Genomic DNA, 8,144 nt, shown 5'->3' with positions numbered 1-8,144 from the left:
TGAGTTGCTGTTCCCTGGGTTATAATTCTCAATTTGTCTTGAATAAAATTTTCCATTTCTTTCTTATATTGACTGATTAAATTTTCATCAGCAGTGGTGTGTGGCCATTGATGATTCTGTTTGGTTAGCTTCATGCTCATCTAATGATTAGACAGAGATTTCCTTAGATGCCTTGAATCAGTATGTCTCCCAGGGTTTGTTGAGGGTATGTGTGTGTGTGTGTGTTTTGGGCAGGGCTTCAACACCAAGCCAGGCAGTTGACAGTTCTCCCTTAGCTTTCACTTCTTCCTTATGCAAAGCCTCAAGGTCAGCCTTAGGTGAATGTTTAGGGCCTTCTCAGGTCTTTCCTGAGCTTACGCAGTGCTTAGCACAGCCCTGGGCATGTGTGTGAGTTTCTGGATTCTCATGAATATGTTGGAGCTTACAAAGTTCCTACAGACAAATCTCCAGCTTTTCCTTTTAAGCTTTTTGGTTAACCTATTGTCTGCCCCAACCTGTTTCCACTGCCTAAAGTGTGGCAAAGTTAATGAATTCCCTTTCATTGTGTTTTTTTTGTTTGCTTGCTTGTTTGTGTTTTTTTTGTTGTTGTTTGTTTTGTTTTGTTTTTTACAAACACTTCTGGGGAAAAGCCTTTTCCCCAGAAAACCACTGGTTTGGCTCTGAATCAAATCAAATCAAGATAGGCTTGCAAGTGAGATCTTCTGGGGAACCACCAGATAGGTTAAATGATGACTCTTCTCTTGGAATTAGGCTTTGGAGGAGTTCCAGCCTCATTCTGCCTTGTCTGATATCTGCCAGGCTGCTCTTTTCACCATGATTGTCAACTATTGTTTTTCAGTGCTATAGTGGAGTTGGAGATGATGGGATTAGATTAGAACAAGCCAAAACATTACAAACCTTGCTCTTCTTACTGAGATTCAGCTGTTTTCTTGAATAAATGCTTCCTGGGTTGCTGCAAGCCCTTGGTTGATTTCCACAGTTCTGAAAAAGTTGACTCTGACAATTTTGCCAGTTTTCTCATTGCTTTTACAGAGAGAAGAATTTTCAGAGGTGCTTACATCTGCATTTTTGCTGATGTCACTCTAAGGATATAATTTGAATTCAGGTCCTCTCACTCCTTTACCAATCCTCCTTCTGTTACATCTGTGGTTCTCCAACTTTGCGTGCATCAGAATCACCTCAAAGGCTTGCTAAGATACAGGTCGCTTGGCTCCACACCTAGAGCTTCCAATTCAGGTCTGAGGTTGGACCTACCTGAGAATTTGCATTTTAAAAAAGTTCCCAGGTAATGCTGATGCTGTTGGTATGCGGATCACTCTTTAAGAACTAACTACTGCATTACATCCTGTGGTACCTTCAACTCATTGCCTTAGGGAGTGTTTCCCACCTCTGAAATCAATAATAATACATATGTCATTAATATATATCTCTCTATATATTATGTAATAATATAATACATAAGCCAATATAAATATGTATTTAGTACTTACTACATGCTAGGTATGATATGTTCCACATTTATTAGGTTATTTAGTCTATAGTACAGCAGGTCATGAGTAGGCTTTATTACTTTCCACATATTTAAACTGGAAATTGAGGCCAGAGATGTAAGAGTCCAGAGGCACTCAGCAATAAATGCGGGAGCTAGGATGAGAGTATAGTCTTTTGTTTCTGGAATACATACTATAAGCCTCCACAAGAGTGTTTCTCAAAGAGTAACATAGATCACTTCTGATGCCTTGGATAACTTTAGTTGGGACATGCATGCAGGATTAAAAACAATGACTATTTTTCTAACCTTTGATTACATCATGATAAAAATGCCATTTGCCTACCTGCTTTTTAAATGTTTCTAGTGCTTAGTAACGCTCCCTTTTTACAGGGAGTAGTCTTTAGGCTGAGAGATCTTAGTAGAAAAAATACTCTCTATCCCCAGAATTTAAAAACATTGTTTTATGTTCACTTTTCTTTCAGTTACTTTCAGCTTAGGAGAGGTGACACAGGTTTTCCATTAATAGTCATTTATAAAGGTTTTACTCTTAAAGAAATTGAAGGAAAGACACATTTATTTAAAGAAAATAATAAATACTACTGCGAGTGGTATACACAGATATGGTATGAAAGAGATTGAAATTTGGGGAAACCCTGCCCCAACAAACTGGTTAGTGTACCCAATTGAATCAATATGCAACAACCTAAAAGGAGATCAAGGAAATGTGATTAAAGTATCAATTCTCTTTCAAAGAAGGAGAGACTTGTATGGAGAAAAAGCCACAACTTCTAGAGCAACATGTGTAAAGCAGAGAAATATCAAGTGGGAAATGGTTTCTGGGTAAGAAATGTACTACTGGAGTGGGCTGCGAGTTAGTTTGGCTTCACAAAATGTCAAGCAAATTCTCATAGTCCAAGTTTTATAGGAAATCTGGGATAATTTGTTTTCATCAAAAGCAAAAAAATGAGTCTTGGTTCACTGGCAGGAGATTTCGAAGTTGCCAGGGACAGCACAAGAAATGGGGTTCTTAACTCTTGGCGGAGGGGATGCGATAAATATATCTTGGGCATTGGGCATGTGTGCGGAGGGGGTGAAGAGGTGAAGAGAGTTGGAGGTAAGATGGGAGGAGAGTGGTACTGTAATCAGAGAAGCGGACACGTTCAGGATGAAAAAAGAGGACATATGCAGGATGAAGAAACAATTTAGCACCAGTGACATGACTGCCTAAACTGTTATCCTTGTTTAAATTAAGCAAGGTGTCCAGGGACTACAGCTGTTGTTATTTATTTTGGTTGCATGTGATGTTACTTCCCGGCTTGACAACCCATCAGCCCCAAGGTGCAACTGGAAGTCTCTGGTCAGGCCATAGCTATACAGAGGAAACGCGGGCATCCCCTATAACCCGCCCCCACCCCCAAAAGAATCAGAAAAGAAGGGGCAGGCGACTGAGTGGGGGACTGCGGAGTGGGAGGGGAGAAGGCACTATATAGTGTGCAGGCAAGGTGGGCAGGGAGGAAGACCTGCCCTTCTTCCGTCTGCTATTTTCTCTTGGCCCACCCATATCTGAACTGCAAAGGTTTGAACTTCATGCCAGGAGACCCTAATCTTGTTAGTTAGGTTTCCAGTCAAATTAGGATTCATTTTAACGCCTCCATCTTGGTTGCTGCTGTTGGAATTTCTGAAAGTCTAGCTGCGCCAGTTCTTCCTTTAGCTCTCCGCACCCACTTCCCTTTCCCTGAGACCCCGCCCTTTTCTCCCAGCCCAAACCACAAAAGGCCTGCTGTTCCAGCCCTAGCATGGTGCCCCGCCCCTGCCCCCCAACGTCGCAGTGCTGCAGGGAACGGAGGCGGGGCCAGGCAGGGGGGGTTTCGTCCTTCCGCTCTACGGCCAATCGGTGAACTCGCCCCTGGGCGAGAAAGCGGGACCAGGGTGTAAAGACAGTCCAAGTATGTTTCCCTTTTTCTGCCACGTCCCAACCATTGACGTGAGCCCACTCTCAGGTTCCGATTGGGTATGTGGATTTTTCCCGCAGAGGTCCTTTAAGTCTATTGGTCGACTCTGTTTTGGGGGCGGGGCTTGCGTTCCCTCCTCCTTCTCCTCTACCGCGGCGCAAGGGGCGGGACGCGCCGCGGCCGCTTCTGCTTCCGCCTCCGGCGCCGCCGCCGCCGCTGCCGCCGCAGCCGCCGCCGCCGCCAGCCGCTGCGCGTTCGGCGGGGGAGGAGTCGGAGGCGGAGAAGAAGGCGGTGGTGGCTGTTGCAGGATCGAGCGCTGTTCTCGCTCCGGAGGCGCTGCACAGTTCGGTGAGGGTTTTTTTTTTTTTTTTTTAATCTGGCTTGTTCTCATGTTGGGAAGGTGAGGGACAAGGCGAGGAAATTGCTGCCTTCACCTCCTCCGTTTCTTAATTTCTGTCCTCGAGATGGAGTGGGGCCTGTCCCTGGCCCGCCGCGCCGGCCATGGTGGGTGGGGTTGATGGCTGGGAGAGGCCTTCTCCTTCTGGGCCCTGTCCAGCCCGAACCTGGGGCCACGCTCTTGTTGGCGGCCGCAGCGCCCGCTGCCTCCGGCGATGGCATAGATTGGTATTGGGGTCTCCACCGGCCGCTTTTTCTTGCTGCCTCTTCTGCTGTCCTTGGTGCCTTGGCCAAGGACCCCGCTGCCTTAATCCCTACAATCGCGACTGTGTTAGAAGAGTGTGTCACCTACTAACACCTCTCACCCGCCCTCTCTGCCCATTTCCAGTCACCCTGTGTAGAGCTGATCCATCTTACGCTACAGGCCTGCATCAGCACCCCTTCCTCGAAAAACCTTCCATTGCCGTCGCTCTACTGACTGTATTTGCATTTTTCCCGATTGTCACCGAGGCTCTGTCACGCAGACACCCTGTACAGACCATAACAATCGTTCATCTCCCGATATTAGCACCATTCCATCAATGCTTCGCCTAGTTAGAGCTGTCAGGTCAGAGCACGCCTCTGGCGGATGCACCTTCAATTTCGGCCTCCCTGAGATTACTGCTTGTTAATCATTTTGCGCACATTCAAAATGGTGAGTTTAAAGCCGCTCAGACCAAGTTGAAGAAGAGGGGAGGAGGTAGTCTTTTTTACTGAGAGGAAGAATCTATTTAGGAGACTTAACCTCTCCAGGCATTTTTTTTTTTCTTCTTTTTCTTTTTTAACATACGCATAGGCACTGCTTTGAGTCTGCTGGTTCGGGGAAGTTTATGATTTTTTTAAAGGCCTAATATGTTGTTATTTTTATCATATCTGGTAAGTTAAATTTCTTTACATTGGCAGCCACCTCTGGTGAAGACTATAGATCATTTGCAGAGTATGTAAATAAACATGAAGATAAACGTTTTAAAGATTTTTATAAACGTTTAAACTATTTTTCCCATGTCCTCTGGAATTTATCATTTTTATATGAAATAACTTTAATTTAAAAAAATTAATTACAGACATACGAACTAGATGTAAAATTCAGCAATACAGAAAATGAACTATTAAGTAAAATGTGAACATTTCCTTTCATCCCCCAGTCTCATTCCACTGTCTAGAGTTAACAGTATTGTACTTCTTTCTCATGTACACTTTTAAACACATATGTAAAGTTGGGGGAGTTTGGTGGGATATACCAAACACATTGGTATATCACTTGCTTTTTTCACTAAATTACATATCTTGGCCATCTTTACTTGTTAAACCTGTCTCCCTGATACTTTTTAAAAACTAAATGATATTTCAATAGCTTCAGTGGGCTGTAATTTACTTAACCATTCCCTTACTGAAAGACATTTGAATTAATTAGTTTCTTTTTCCTATCACAAATAATGCTTTATTTGAAGCCAACTTTTACATTTATTTGTTTTTAATTACAAACTTTAAATCTTCTTAAATTTTAAAACTTCAGACAGTATGGAAGACTGTAATGTAAAAAGTCTTGTCCTTCTAGTTCTACCTTCATCCTAAGAGCTGTTCAGGAAACTTCCTCTTTATGTGATTATTTCTGGAGCATGGATTCCTAGAAATGGAATTGCTGGGTTAAAAAGAGAATGCATATTTAAAATTTTGATAACCATTTCTCCCTCCTTATTACTCATTTTGAAATTATTCTTGACTCTTATGCATTTCTTCTCCAAATGAACTTTAGACTCAACTTGTAAATTAAATTAAAAATCCTCAGGTATTTTGAATGAGATTATATTGAAATTTTAGATTAATATGGGGCAAACTGACCTTCATGATAACTGGGTGTCTCCCCTCAGAAATATGTGTATGTATGGTATGTCTCTACATTTTATTCACACCTTGCTTAGGGAATGTTTTATAGTTTTATTCCCATATGTATGACATTCCTTCTTAGTATTCCTAGCTATTTTATGATTTGATAGCTCTGGTGGATGGAAACTTTCTAGTAACATTTTTTCTCTTTTTCTCCCCCTCCAGTTACATGAAAGCTTTTGAATTTTTTTCTGCTTATCATGTATCTAATCACTTTATTGAGTTGATTATCTGAAAATACAGTTTTTTGGCTTTCTTTTAAATTTTATAATTTGTGTGTTTTCCTCATTGCTTTGGCTATGTTTTATATAATGTTAAATAATAGCAGTGATAGTTCAACTTGGTGTTGTTTCAGACTTTAAGGGGATTGTTTCTGATTTTTTAGCCATCAATTATGATGTTTGATGAAGCTTTCTGATAAATGGAGAGTATGATAGGTTAAAATGTGTTTTTGTATTCTTAGCTTTCCAAGATGATTTTATTGTTGTTTTTCATTTCTGATGACATTTTAAAAAGCCATAAATGGGTATTGAATTTTATTGATGTTTTTGATATCTTTTGAGTGGTCGTATAGGGGCATCACCAGTATTCCCTTAATATTTTCCCAAGAGAACTCTTTTTTAAAGAATCAACTTTATTGGGGATAATTTACATACAATAAAATGTACAGCTCGGTGTGTTTTTTCTTTTTTTTTTGTGGTACGCGGGCCTTTCACTGTTGTGGCCTCTCCCGTTGCGGAGCACAGGCTCCGGACGCGCAGGCCTAGCGGCCATGGCTCACGGGCCCAGCCGCTCCGCGTCATGTGGGATCTTCCCGGACCGGGGCACGAACCCGTGTCCCCTGCACCGGCAGGCGGACTCTCAACCACTGCGCCACCAGGGAAGCCCCAGCTCGGTGTGTTTTGACATATGTATACACCCATGTCTCCACTACCACAATCAAGAGTAGAATATTTTCATTACCCCAATAAAGATACAGAATATTTCTGTCATCCCCAAAAGTTCCCTTCTGCCCTTTTGCAGTAAGTCACATTTTCACCCTCAGCTCTAGGAAACAGTTTGTCCTCTTTTTCTCACTATAAATGGGTTTCATTTGTTCTAGAATTTTATATAAACAGAATTATGTAATATGTATTCTTTTGCATCCATGTTTTTTTCTTTCACTATGATTTTGAGGATAATGCATATGTTTGTATGTTTAGCTGCTTCACTTTTATTGCTGAGTAGTAGTTTATGGTATTGATTTACTACAGTTATTGACCATTTCACCTATATATGGATATTTGGATTGTCTCCAGTTTGGGGTTGTTATTAGTAAAGCCGCTATGAACATTCATTCATGAGTTATTGTGTGAACATATGTTTTCATTTCTCTCGGGTAAATACTTAGAAATGGATTTGTTGGGTTGTATTGTAAACAAATGTTTAATTATAAGAACCTGCCAAACTGTTTCCCATTTTACAGTTCTAGTTGATCTACATTCTCATCAACACTTGGTTGTTTTAGTCTTTTTAATTTTAGCCCTTCTAGTGGATATGTGGTAGTATGACACTGTATTTTAAATTTGTATTTATCTGATGATTAATGATATTGAGAATTTGTTCATGTGTTATGGGTCATTTGTATGTCTTCCTTTGTGAAGTACGTGTTCAAATCTTTTGCCCATTTTTAAACGTTGAGTTGTTTGTCTTATTGAGTTGGAGGAATTCTTTATACATTTTTCTGTACAAGTCCTTTGACCCACACAGATGCATATACAGAGAGTGCAGTCTGAAGCTTACCTTTTCATTTTCCTAACTGTTTAAAATAGAGGGGCTTTTAATTTTGACTAAATTCACTTTGTCAGTTTTTCCTTTTATGATTTGTATTTCTGTGTTCTGTTTGCTCAGTGCAAAGTTACACATATTTCCTCTTACGTTTTCTTCTACAAATGTTATAGTTTTTATGTCAAGGTGTATCATCCATTTTGAGTTAATTTTTGTATATGGTGTGAGATAGGGTCAAGTTTATTTTCCCAATTCTAGCACCATTTTGGGGGAACACTTTCCTTTCCAGCCTTGAATTAACTTAGTCAAAAATCAATTGACCGTGTATGTGAGTCTGTTTCTGGACTGTCCCCTTGATCTTTGTATCTATCATTTTGCCAATGCCACATTGTCATGATTATTGTTGCTTTATAGTAAGTTTTTAAATCAGGTAATGTAAGTTCTTCAGCTTTATTTTTTTCCAAAATCATTCTGGCTATTCTAGTTCTTTTGCTTTTCCATAAATTTTTTAGAAACGACTTGTTGGTTTCTACAGAGAGTACTGAGGGGATGTTAATTTAGATTATATTGAATGCATGGATCCATTTTGGAAGAATTGACATCTTAATATT

General features: G+C 40.5%; 1 protein-coding gene across 1 annotated transcript in view; it reads left to right on the top strand.

Moving 5' to 3' along the window:
• Positions 1–3,646: 3,646 nt before the first annotated feature.
• PJA2 (praja ring finger ubiquitin ligase 2) overlaps positions 3,647–8,144 on the top strand; it is a 78,916-nt gene continuing 74,418 nt past the window's right edge. The window contains exon 1 of the mRNA XM_067731401.1: positions 3,647–3,792. The gene's annotated coding sequence lies outside the window, so the exon portion shown is untranslated. The remainder of the gene's footprint in view (positions 3,793–8,144) is intronic.

This window comes from Pseudorca crassidens, chromosome 3 (genome assembly GCF_039906515.1).
Source record: "Pseudorca crassidens isolate mPseCra1 chromosome 3, mPseCra1.hap1, whole genome shotgun sequence".
In the NCBI taxonomy this organism is placed as follows: domain Eukaryota; kingdom Metazoa; phylum Chordata; class Mammalia; order Artiodactyla; family Delphinidae; genus Pseudorca; species Pseudorca crassidens.
Note: the sequence above shows the minus strand (reverse complement) of the source record. Positions and strands in the feature narration are given on the sequence as shown.